This window comes from Leptodactylus fuscus, chromosome 8 (assembly GCF_031893055.1).
Source record: "Leptodactylus fuscus isolate aLepFus1 chromosome 8, aLepFus1.hap2, whole genome shotgun sequence".
Taxonomy (NCBI): Eukaryota; Metazoa; Chordata; class Amphibia; order Anura; family Leptodactylidae; genus Leptodactylus; species Leptodactylus fuscus.
The window spans coordinates 73330919-73344719 of NC_134272.1; the positions used below are offsets into that span (position 1 = coordinate 73330919).

The 13801-nt window shown below is 42.8% G+C and overlaps 1 protein-coding gene across 1 annotated transcript in view; it reads left to right on the forward strand.

Moving 5' to 3' along the window:
- STK39 (serine/threonine kinase 39) overlaps window positions 1-13801 on the forward strand; it is a 216972-nt gene that overhangs the window by 99546 nt on the left and 103625 nt on the right. The window lies entirely within an intron of this gene.

The following is a 13801-nucleotide window of genomic DNA, read 5'->3' on the forward strand; positions in this document are numbered from 1 at the left end:
ATGCATCTGTATATTGTTATCTATGGGAATTGCACTGATTTATCGAGTGTCAGGACAAACAACCCCAAAGAGTCATCTTAGTAATATAAAGCGCAGAGTCTTTTTATATTACATGGGGGATTGTGATTTCATGATGGATGCCGTCTGTAGCTTTTGGAGGACAAATCTGTTTACAGCCATTATGGTCTCCGACTTGTTTAATCCGATCCGCCGTTCATTTATAGTAGTGTCAATCTAGCCCTCCGATTCCGTCTTTGATGGATATGGATCTGTCCTTTTTAAGACAAGTTTGTTTATAACTCATAACAAAGTACAAGACTGAGGAGTCGGAGCTTGGTCTGCAGATTTTTACCATTTGTATGCTCCAAAAACAGTGGTTGTCCTCTGTAGACAGTGGTGGTCCATGGCCGCTTTTGTATAGATGTGTCCACCATTAGTTAGTATTTGGTTACTGGCTACAGTTACTCATGAAACCATTGAATATAGTATTACGACATACCAGCAAAACCTTTGAAAAGCTGCAAAGTACAACACAACAGGCATGTGGAGAATATACATTTGGCCCATGGCTATCTATATTGGATACATGGCTATATATAGATGGCCCATGGCCATCTATATTGTATACGCTTAGTTGGCTTTCAATAAGCTAAGAACTTTGTAAAGGGTAATTCAGGTTGCTCGCAAACATCACAGTATAGAGATACAGTATAGTTGTTAAGATTCAGATGCAAGGCCAAACAAAAGCAAGAGTTGGCTGATAGCAGCTATCTAAAATCCGCACAGCACTGCGAGCCGAGACAGACCCTCCGTCACCTTCACCAGTGCTGGCCGCGAGGTTGGATGGACTTTGCAAAGTCTAAATTGTCACCAGAGACTGTACAAGTAATAAATGCTCCGGAAACTGAAACCCAAAATAGAACCCACAATTGACTTACAGGACAGATCAGAAACAGGAGGATAGTGGTACAGGCAAGAGTCAAAACCAGAAGAAGTCAGAGGCAGAATCAGAAGACAAAAAAAGATATCCAATAGAAAACCAAGGGTCAAATCTGAACAGATACGTCCAAGACAGAATCAGCTGGCAAGCACATTTCCAAAGACAAGCCAAGGGTTAGAATGACAATCCAAAACACACACTATAAGGTACAGAGCCAAACTAGGAAGCTAAACAATTAGTCAGTGACCTGGATCAGGAGGGAGGGGTCTTATATAGTCCTCCTCAACTGCTGATTGGACCAACCCAAGAAACGTCTGAAACTGCAGAAGTCTCCCAGGTTGACATGGTAATCCTAAAGGTAAAGTAGCTGAATTGAAAATCCTGACAGTAGTTTTTGGAAGAAGAGTGTGATTTGCTCAGTTTAGGCTGGGATCACATCTACATCATCATATGAGCAAAAAAAAAATTGGATCATTGGTTTATAATGGGGATTGTCAAGTTCCGTCACGGTGATCGCCATATTTTTCCCATCACAAATGACTGAACCAGACCTCGGGGTCCATATATGAACTCAGTCTCAGGCCTCTGCTTCCTATTGTATTGGGGTGAACATGGAAAATCCTTCTCATCTCCTGAAACCTTAAAAGGTCATCAAATATGGGAAAGGGGAACATATTTGCAGGTCACATTACAAAGGAGTGGATTAAATAATCTTGCCCAGTATTTTTATTTTTATTATTGGTCTACCCTTTAGATAAACATCTCAACAGTGGGGAGATGCACAATCGGTACCCACACAGATCAGCTGTTCAATGATCTGTCTAGTCTTCATACTATACAGTGCACAGAGCCGGAAGAAGATGGCTCCTTGTACTGTATAGTGGTTGTGCACTAGCACTTTTCTCTCCGCATGATTTGTGCGGATACTGAGCGGAAACCACACGGACCCCATTATGGTCTATGGAATCCATGTGGTTTCTTAGCTCACTGCTTTTTAAGATAAGATAAGATAAGATAAGATCCTTTAATAGTCCCACAATGAGGAAATTTCAGTGATACAGTTTCATAGATGGTACAGTAGTATATAACAAGAGAGATACACATACAAGCTCTTGGCAGATAGAGAAATCCTAGGAATCATAGCAACTAAAAAAGAAAGAAACACAGACACACTGCAGGATCATTTAGTTCTCTGTGCGGAGTGATGTTAATAATAATACAGCCGAATGTGGTTAGAGGACACGAGGAGGGGGGTCACAGCATGTAGATATAACAGGCAAAAAAATGTTTTTTTGCAAAGGTGGGGGACATAGGCAGCTATCATGATAACATGTGGCAGTTCCTTTGGTAGGTGGTGAGATCTCCTGCTCACAGCTGATAGTTCGGTATCTTGCATCAGTGCCATTGTCCATTAACCACAAAAAAAAAATCCCCCAAATGTCCTTCATCACAAGCCCTCCTCCTTTCTTCTTACCACTGTGTTCTACTGCCCAGAGAGGTCTGAAGCCATCCAGGTAGACAGGGTGCTGCTCTCTTGCCAAGCTTCCATAAACTCATGGGGTAGGTGGGTGATGGTAGGTTCCCAGGCTGTAACAGAGTCCCACGTGTCCACAGTAAAAGAAAGTAATACCAGTCCGCTGTAGCATCTTCACACATCAGCAATAGACGCCAAAAATCATCTCCTTGAAAGAAGTCGTCTGCACCTTCCTGCAGGTTTCTCCTCCAGCTTTGTCTGCCTCATGGTGTCCATGCTGTCCTTAGCTTGTGGGGGGATGGTAACAGGCACATGTGCACACAGGAAACCAGCTGAACCAGGTCTTGAGTCTTGTCCATGCTTTAACAATAGAAACAAAAGGAAAAAAAAAATACTCCACAGGGTCTTCCATTCGATTTATAGTTGCTAATTCATAGTGCTAGTTTGCTTGGTTAGAGGATTCTTGAAGATACTGCATATAGGTTTCCGTTCGGGGGGTCCCCAAGTGGACTCCCGAATGGAAACCCGTACGCAGATTACATTATGAATAATATTATCTCATCTACTTTTTATCTGTTGGTACTTTTCTAATGAGCTCAGCTCTCCCATTACCTTTAAGACAGAAGACAGAATTTCGAGATTTTCCAAGAGTATAAATATACATGAAGCTTTTGTCACTTGGATACAATGGAGTCTACTTGTCATTATTTGTTCTTGTCCTATAAGCCACAGTAATAGGAAGATACATATTTTTCTTAACCTTATTGAATATCTTGGTGTGACGAGGATTAATACTCTCCGATGACTTATTGTCAAGATTAATTGCTGTCATACATGAAAGTGGCGGTCGGCTTGCTGAATACTTCATTATGTTTTTTCCTTCTTTGTGGGATCACAGTAAGAGATTTTTAATGAGTTTCTTTCACACTCCAGCAGTCCGTCTCTGGCAGGAATAAAGTATGGCTGTTTTACAAGATGCATGTTTAGAACATTTTTCATCGGGAGATTTGATCAGCGACGGTGGAGAAATGACATACGCCTTTTAAAAGAACATTGTGACTGTCTAATAGGAGCTGAGTTTTAGAGCGATGTCCTCATCAATGCAACCACAAAGGCGGACTGCGGGGACATATTGGGATTGTTATGGAGTGTGGAGGACACTTCATCTCAGTTCACTGGTTACAGGCAGTAGACTCCTGTGCATATTATCAGCTGTGACTTTTCAATGATCTTGAGGAGTGCAGCCAAACGTAGGCTCCTGCTTAATGTGCTGTGGTGGCAGAAACTTAGAAGAACCCTTCAAGAAAATATAAATCTAGAAAATACATTAAAAAAAATCCCAGCCTTTACCTCCTTAAAGGGATTGTCCAGGGAAAAAAATATTTTTCTCTGGTGGCTGGGAAAATTTTTTAAAAAAACATACTCACCTGTCCCTAGTGCACTGGTGTCCGGTCTGGAATTCCCACGCGTGAATGATGAGGCCAATCACCAGCCTAAGGAAAAGAACTGAGTGATGTCCGTGTCCTTTCCTTGGCCTCACCGGTTACATTCAGTTCTGTTGGAGAAGCCAGGCAATGGTCTAGGACACCAGAGCACTGGGAACAGGGGAGTATGGTCTCCAGAGAATAATTGTATATTCCTGGACAACCCCTTTAACCCCCCCTTCCATCTCCAATCCAGTTTTGTCTCCTATTGTTACGAAGACTCAAAAGATATAAAATATTCTTAAATATACAGTACGTCTCAAGATATTAGCTATTTCCTACTTCTCTTCCTTTTCACAATGCTGTGATTTACTGTAAAGTAATGAGCTGCAGAAGGAGCCTCCCCCCACTTTGTCTGAAGTAGGAGACAATGGGACAGGTATTAAATGCCAGACTGCTCGGACGAGAATGGGGTTCCTATGTCCTCTGTTTGGATGGAGCAGTGCTCACTACTAGAGATGAGTGAGTAGTATTCGATCGAGTAGGTATTCGATCGAATACTACGGTATTTGAAATACTCGTACTTGATCGAGTACCACTCGCTGTTCGAATGTAAAAGTTCGATGCAGAACCAGCATTGATTGGTCGAATGCTATACAGTTGGCCAATCAACGCTGGTTCTTCTCCTACCTGTAGAAGTCTTCTCCTTGCCGCTTCCCCGCGGCGTCTTCCGCCTCTTCATTCACTCTGCCAGGCATCGGGCCTGGGTAGAGCCGACTGCGCATGTCCACTTGTAGTGCGGGCATGCGTAGTCGGCTCTGCCCAGGCCCGATGCCTGGCAGAGTGAATTCAGAGCTGGAAGATGCCGCAGGGACGCTGCACGGAGAAGACTGCACGGAGGATCCAGCCCGACCCTCACTCGTGGACTTGGTAAGTATAATTTGATCGAACGTTGCCTACCCCTGAAGCGAGCATTTTCCCCCCATAGACTATAATAGGGTTCGATATTCGATTCGAGTAGTCGAATATTGAGGGGCTACTCGAAACGAATATCGAACCTCGAACATTTTACTGTTCACTCCTCTCTAGTCACTACCGCACACTACTGCTTCAATTAAAGGGGTTGTCCCGGAATTGGACAAACCATGGAGGAGGCTGAGGGAGGTGTAACGTTAAAAAAAAAATCATCCTCACCTGTCCCTGGTGCTTGTTGTCTGTTGACATATGTGAGTGATGTCATTGGTTTCTTTCCACATAACTGATGAGAACACTGATTGGTTACATGGGTCACAGAACTTCTGTCGGTGAAAGAATGGCATGAGGCCAAGCAGACGGTGGTGGCGGACAATACAGCGCCGGGGACAGGGAAGAAACAGGCACTTTTCTTTAATGAGCTATACTACCAAGTTTGTTATCTTCTCATGAGTTACTATGTATGACAACGCTCTGCCTTTGTTGCTTGAATGACTTTTTTGTAGCTATATGCAAATCCGTAGACCTTGCACCATATTCGTGCCCGGTATAGCTGTGGGTTAATATGGATCACTTCTTAGGGGATTTCTTTAGTTTTTGTTGACTTCAAATAGCAAAAAACATGAAAGTCTTTGTAAATGTGCCTTAGTATCTCGCACTTGCGAGCAATTCTAGTCATGCTGTTGAATACAAGAGCCAGACAAACATCCTTTTGCTCAATACAAGGATGTATTATGTATGCAGCGTCCGCACTCAGAGATTGGCTTACGTGTCTGGACCTGAAAATCTATTAGACAAATTAGAAAATGAGTGACAGACAAGGTGTTACGTGAAGCCGAGAATGGAAAGACCTTTAGCTTTATTGGAATTTTAATATGTCCCGCAGCTTGGAGTTCACCTTTATAAATCTCAAAAACAAAAGTAAAGTTTTGTCCTTGTTCACAATCGAGCCGGCCCCGGCCTGTGTAAGAATAAGCTCTTTGATGCTGAGGTTTGCCCTGCTGTAATGTCGGCCACTTTGCAATTGTGTCAGATTTACACAAACATTTACCAAAATTTTGGCTTAATTTGAGACAAAACATTTTGTCTGGCCTGATAGGTTTAGCTGGAAAATGATGGGTCTTGTAATGAGCAGGTTGCTGCAAAGTCCTTAGTATGGGCCATATTTGATCGTTCAGGGTCAGACAGGCAACCCCCGCACCAATCAACTGTACAGGGCTGCTTTCGGCATCTGTAGAATGCATAACCCAGGACCATGTAAAGCAGATATCTCTCGTCCCTGTGTAGCGGCTGAGCTCTGGTACTGCAGCTCAGCTCCCATTGAAGTTAATGGGAGCCAAACTGCAGTACCGGAACCTGGCCACTACACGGGACAAAGAGCCAACTGCATCCGGCCCTGCGTTGTGTAAAGTACAGGTCCTATGCATCTGATCCATGTGGCGACTGCCACTGATCAGAAATTTATGGCTTGTCTTAAGGATAAGTCATAAAACTCTAATCCTGACCAACCCCTTTAAGCAATGTAAAAAATGGTCATGAAAAATGGAAGAAACTGTCCATTTTTCATGGCCAGTATGAATCTGTGGGCCACCCAATTTTCAAGAATCCCTTATAGACTTGTGCCTATCAGTGATCAATGAAAAATGGGCAAAAATTGTACAAATCTTATTTTTTTGGCAAATTGTTTACGCGGCTAGTCAAAAAAAAACAAAACGGACATGTGAGTATCTCAATAGACTTTAACGTATTCATGTCATGTCATTCATGGCCTTATTCACACATCAGTGTTTGAGACAGAATCAGGACTGGAAACTCCACCTGTTCTGTGTTTTGGACCCGCTCCTGGTGTTCAATAGCCGATGTGTCTTATTAGGAAAAGACGGTAGACCCCATTTGTCCTGCTAAGAATTCTGGGTAAGGAATATGGAGATAAGACCGCGTTGGGGAAAAAGAGGAATTTACTCTAGCGTCACCTATAAAAAGGTAGCCCCCTATCGATCAATACCTGGATTTATTTTTTAAAATGTAGATTGTGAGCCCCATATAGGGATCACAATGTACATTTTTTTCCTATCAGTATGTCTTTGTACAATGGGAGGAAATCCAAGCAAGGGAGAACATACAAACTACTTGGCAGGATTTGAACCCAGGAGTCCAGTGCTGCAAGGCTGCAGTGCTAATTACTGAGCCACCATGTTGCCTCTTCAATACCTGGATTTTGAAGAAACCTAAGGGCATAATCTGAGAATAATAGCCAAGCCAGAAAAACTCCTCCAAAAGGAGGAGAGTCCCATCCTCAGATATCTGTTTCAAGGTTGTTGCGTCTCATCAGTACAGAGTAGGTCTCATGTGAGAGGTCTCATTGATGGATCAGAAGTGGTACTATGTCTCATTAAAGAGACAGTACAGGGACTTATTTTTGCAAAATACTGACCAGAATCATTATGTGTGAATAAGACCTTATATTGTATTTTATCTCTTCTTTTATATTGTTTTTACTTGGGTTTGTTTTTCGCGAGCAGCGCATGTAACAAACGCCAGCACGACTATCATTTGCACGCGGAGAGCTGCAGATGGCTGAATCATATAAATTGAGAAAATGCCTGGTGATTAAGGAATTAAATAAACAAATGAGTGCGGCGTGTAGTCAGTGTGCGGCGTGTAGTCACTGCGCCGAGACATTCATTTTAATTACATTTCTGAAGTACGTAAAGCAATTAGTTTAGAAAAGGTGGCGGCAAACCAGTACATCGCACGTCGCAATGTGTAAGAGGATACCAAATGTCTCTTATTAAATAAATCTGCTTTTTAATCTTTCAAATGAACGCAAAATTAATTTTAAAGCTTCGGTTGTGATAACACTGGTTAGATTTCGCATCTTTGTATCTCATCCTTAGATGCTGCGTTTGATTATTTTTCTGTTAATGGAAGTCTAACACCGCCCAAAATCACTTGTAATCCACTTACAGCCTGGGTAGGGGGGGTTAGTTATGTAATGGACCTAGACTTATTTAATAAATAAGATTAATCTGTATGCAAGTAAGCTATTTGATGCACTCGGGTGCGGCTGCGCCAGGCTGAGCTCCCATTTTAGAATGTGGTCACCAATCCCCAATGTAAAGATTGACCAGACTGGACGTACAGAAACCATAGATGAGAGAGAGTCCTCCGTCACCTCATTTACACGCAAACGGAACGCAGATTTTTTCAGCAGCTAGGCTGCACTTCGACACAACAGCATGTAAGTGGTGTAGGAGTCACTTTGGCGGTGGTAGACTTCCTTTATCTTTGGTACATTTGGATCATCGAGAAGATACTTTAGGCTTGTTGTGGTAACTTAGAATAAAGTTAGAATAGAACGCTATGTTACAGTTCCAGCAAAGTGAATGAAATTATGATAAAAGTGTTTTTTTTTTTCTGCCAGGTTTCCAATGCTTTTTTTTTTTTTGCTGCGATTTGCTACTGTTGGTCTCAGCTTAAAACATAAACATAAGTGTCTGTACTAAGTAGTAAAGTCTTAGACCCCATGCACATGACTGAATCCAGTCCGTGTGTGGGCCGTATTTCCAGCCAGGCGCATAGAACTCACTCCAAAGTGGTCTGATCGCTACTGTACTAAATATCCGTTTGGTACAGTAGCAATCAGTCCATTTGTTAGGTCACTGCATCGTAACGGACCTAGACGCAGTGACTTGTAACCGCACGACTGAGTTCAGCTCGGGGCATTTGGCCTACACATGGACTGTTTTCCATGGACTCAGTCATGGGCATAGGGCTTTATAGACTGATGGAAGACTCACAGTGTGGTGCTAGTGTCTTCTAGTGTCTTCACTTAGACTAGCTTCACAGTTGTCCTAGTCTCTCCAACAGGGGACCAAAACAAAAGAGAGCCACTTCGCTAAAACAGGGGTTACCCCATAGATCGGGGGTAGCTAACGTACGGCTGTCTAGCTGTTGTAAAACTACAACTCCCAGCATGTATACTTGCTCTGCTGTTCTTGGAACTCCCATGGAAGTGAATGGAGCATGATGGGAGTTGTAGTTTCATAGCAGCTGGAGAGCCGAAGGTTCCCTTCCGCGGCCATAGATTATAATGAGGTCTGTTGGGTTTCTACTTTTATTATATTGAAATCAGTGTCCTGTTTCTTCATTAATTTGCCTCCTTCACCCACCGATCAATATAAGTCTAAGGAGAGAGGACGGGAAGAAAAGGGAGAGCCCCATAGAGCAGAGAGACATGTACACTATAGAGAGACTGCTCTGTTTTACAACACAACTGGGTGATAAGGAATTACTGTCCATCTTTCTCCTGACAGAAATGACTCTTTTAATGTTGAAGACTGCCTCATATCTCTATTTCCCCTTCAGCCTTCCATAGACTGCATTGTAAATGAATGTACTTTGTGTATGGAGTACTATTGATGATCCATCCTAGGGATAGACCAGTCCTATCCAGTCCTGTAAAATCCATCTCTGCATAATTCGGCTTTAGAGGTCCAGTGGATGGGCTTAGTTACTGGACGCCAGTCATTGAGTTCTTCCTGGGCTATAATATTATGCTGATAGACTGGACTCCATTTTCATGTTGACATGTTCTCCTTAAAGGGAGCCTGAGTGTCAAATAGTGTTTTTCTCTTGTGAATGGGAGACACTGCTGGGATATCACCATTTTTTTAAATGTGTAAATAATCTCTTTTTTGAGCCTCTTCCCTCTTTGGAGCAACGCCCATGCCCTCATTGTTCCTAAGAGCTCATATGCTTATTGACCAAAACAGCAATATCTCTCCAACACAGGCACTGAATTCCATGGGGAAACAGATGATTGATTCACTCTAACCCAGGGATAGGGAACCTTCGGCTCTCCAGCTGCTGTGAAACTACAACTCCCAGCATGCACCATTCGCTTCCATGGGAGTTCCACGAACAGCAGAGCAAGTATGCATGCTGGGAGTTGTAGTTTTGCAACAGCTGGAGAGCTGTACGTTCCCTACCCCTGCTCTAACCTTATCTATCTGTGGGGCAGACTCCCTTTAAGGGCCAGGTCTATTGGTCAACTCACATAGAGCAGATCTTTATATACTGTCAGGGTGACCTAACACAATGCGCTGCCTTGTATATCACACAGCGTGGGCAGCCGATCGAGCCGTCTCGTGAGTGGGTTGACCCACAACTGCTTAGAACATCTGACTTGCGGACATGGCATTGCTGTAACAATGTTACCTGTGTATCTGACCTTGCAGATATTGCTCTCTTTGCACACTGTTCATATCTTGTTCACCCACGCCTGCCTAGTTTTCGAGAATGAATGAAACGGGAGATCGGATCCTACTTAAATACTCTGAAATAAACCCGAGAGCTCGCAATAAAAGTATTACCTGTTAAATAAGAGTCGCAGAACAATCTGACTCTTATTCTTTCTTGTGAAGGAGAATGCACAGCTTACATGTAGCTTGTATACTGCATTTTGCTCCAAGGAAATCAATAACACCTTCTTGTCTGCTAGCATTAGACAGTCGGAGCCATGTATTCAGCGGCACCTGTTGGCATCTTGGCTCATTACCTGATCTTTAGACTACAGGTTATTAAGCTGTTTTTGGCTCAAGCCCAGGTTGGATCTCAGACTTGGCTTTTAAAACTGCTGAGGTTTTTCGAGAGTAAAATTATTACTTTCCCGGCTTGCTATTTACTTATGCTTATAAGACTATTATATTTTATTAAAAGAGGAAATTATCTGATCCCGATGATCCCGGGTCCTGACTATTGCAATTCACCGGCTTGTGGCTGAACCGAGAAAGATTTGGATTTTATGCCGATAAATGATCATAGTAAATCATGATTAAAGTAATAATCTTATATCTATTGAAGTTCCGTTATTATAATAGAGCTCCATATCTTTTGCAAGAACCTATGGTCAATAATACAATTTTGGCCTCCTCCAGCTTCTACTAGTGGGGCTTTAAAGCAAACCTGTTTGACTCTTCAGTGACAATTCGTTGTCATGGACTGCCAAAATATAGGTCATGTCTAGGGTTGAGCGATCGGGATCGGAAAAGATCGGATTCCGATCGGCGATCGAGTAAATTTCACGATCGCGCTCGGAATTCCGACCCGATCTTTTCCGGTGGGATCGAGATCGGAGGTTATCTCAAGATCGGCTCAACCCCAAAAGTGACTTTTCCCATAGAAAAGCATTGACTAGGGTTGAGGATCGGGATCGGAAAAGATCGGATTCCGATCGGCGATCAAGCAAATTTCACGATCGAGATCGGCTGGAAAATGATCGGAAATTGGATTTTAAAATCGATCTTGAAATCTCAAGATCAGCTCAACCCTAGTCATGTCCTATTTGGTCTGTTTTCATTGATCCCTCCATACACTGAAATTTATGGAAGATCCATAAAAACAGGTGAACCTTGGGTGCAAGACGGTCGTGAGAAATTGACGTTTGTACATGAGAGGTGGCCGTTTTCACAGATCCCTAATGCATTACAGTGTATGAAGGGATCCAGAAAAAGGTACGAACATTTATTCACGATCCTCCATCATTCCTAAGTAGGGTTGAGCCGATCTTGAGATTTCAGGATCGATTTTAAAATCTGATTTCTCATCATTTTCCAGCTGATCGTGACATTTGCTTGATCAGGGTCCGATATTTCCCAATCCTGATCATTCAATCCTTCTCTATGAGAAAAGTCACTTTTAAGGTTGAGCCGATCTTGAGATTTCAAAATCCGATCATTTTCCAGCCGATCGCGAAATTTGCTCGATCACAGCTCAGGATCTGTTCTTTTCCGATCCCGATCGCTCAACCCTATTCCTAAGTAATCATTGCTGCTGGACAACACTAGAGAAAAAATTCCAACTGCTCCAGAATTAGTGAACTGGCGCCAATTGAAGGATGGAATTAGTTGGAGTTTGTGGAGGAGGTGAAATGTGAAAAATTGCAATTTATAGTCTCTGTTTCTGTAAAAAAAAAAAAAAAAAAGCCCCAGTAGTATAGTAGTAATAGTAACCTGTACTGACATGAGTATTGGTTGCGATAGAAAGCTCCCATTTAGCTCCAGCTCAGTCTATCTTTCTTCTCTTACCTCCAGTCCTCCTTGCTGCCTTCTCCCCCTTCCATTTCCAGATTTCTATTGATCTGTGTAACCTGAGTCATATGCCCTACAGCCCCTCGCTAGCAGGGATTTTCTGAGTGAAAGTCTCCTAGGAGGGAGGAGTCTGATAAGAGCAGAAAGAAGCATTTCCTTCTGAGAAGATGCATTGCAAAGTTTCTTATAATTACTTGCGCTCCTAATTTATGCAACGTTTTGTTGTGTTGGTCCTCGTGTACACACATACGTCCATCCTTTTCCATAAAGTCAAGTACATATCTCGGGGTTTTTAACTATATCTCCATCCTCAGGACACAGATACAGTTGTACTCAATGGGCGACACTAAGCTATGTGGGAGACACTAAGGGGGCATTATTCTGTATAAGGAGTCACTCTGAGGGTACTATAATGTGTGAAGAGGCGCAAAGTGGCAATTGTTCTGGGTGGGTACGTCATACTGACACTTGCAAAAAGCACATAGAAAGCTAAGTAAACTTTTTGCGACTCCAGGACACTGTTTAATGGCGATGATCATGTCAGTTCATTCTGAAGACGAAGTGGTAATTGTGCCATCATATTCGATTAGATTTAGCTTTGGCTGATTTGTTTATTTGCTTTGAAACTATAAACAGAATTTCAATTTAGTATTCCATCTAAAAGAATATAAATCAGTGTGAACCCCACAGAAAAAGTAATTGTTTTCATTCTTTTCTTGCATTTGGTTGTGATAATGCTCAGCGAGGGAAAGACATTTAGCACTCTCTGCCTAGGGAAGAACCAGCAGTCAACCGCAGGGACCTCGGAACATTTGTAGCATCCTTATGGCTACTTCTTCTGTCTGCCCTTGAAAACACGAAATAGAAAAACAAAGATAATTGGAAGAAACCAGTAGCATACGAAAACACACGCGGGAGGCCGTGCTTTGATGAGAGGCATTCGGTCACTTATGAAGTGGCCAGCAATATTTAAGAAATTGCTCTCCTTTTTAAAGAGGTTGCGACAAGATTGCAATTTATCAAATTTCCACAGGGGATCAGTGGAGGTCTGACTGCATGGACGCCCACCAAACACGAAATGGGGGACCATTGTCCCTTGTCTTTGTATCTGCTGCCGCTCCATATATCTATATGAGACTACTGGAGATTGCTGAACTACGCTCTACTCTGCTTCCCTCTAGAGATGAATGGAGCAGCAGCACACCTAGGTGGCCATTGCTCCATTCAAATAGGGACACAAGTGATCCCCATTCTCATGATTGGGGGGTCGCACCATCAATGATCAGACATATATCACTAGGTGATAAGTCGTAAACCCCCAATCACTAGGTATATCATTCCATAGTGGCCTCCAAAGTCCCATAGCAGCCTCCATACAATATAATGTCCCATAATGGCCTCCATACAGTATAATGTCCTATAGCAGCCTCCATACAGTATAATGTCCCATAATGGCCTCCATACAGTATAAAGACCCATAGCAGCTTCCATACAGTATAATGTTCCATAGCGGCCGTTTTATACAGTATAATATCCCATAATAGCCTCCATACAGTATAATGTCCCATAGCTGCCCCTCCATACAGTATAACAAGCCACAGTGCTCTCCAAACACTATAAAGTCCCATCAGTGGTGGAACTACCACCATAGCAGCCACAGCTTCTACAGGACCCACAACCTCAGGAGGCCTGGTGAGCCCATTTCTACTTTTTACATTCAGGTAACGGCCCCTATTTACATAACAATCCCCGGTCCTGCCCAAATCTGCCTCTGCTTCCCCTTCAGCCCTCCATATGGCGCCTGTGTTTCCCCTGGTTGTCTGGGATTTGGATATTGATATTTCAGATGAGTGATATCACATCCACTGATCGCATGGCTATACTGAAGATCATTCCTTGT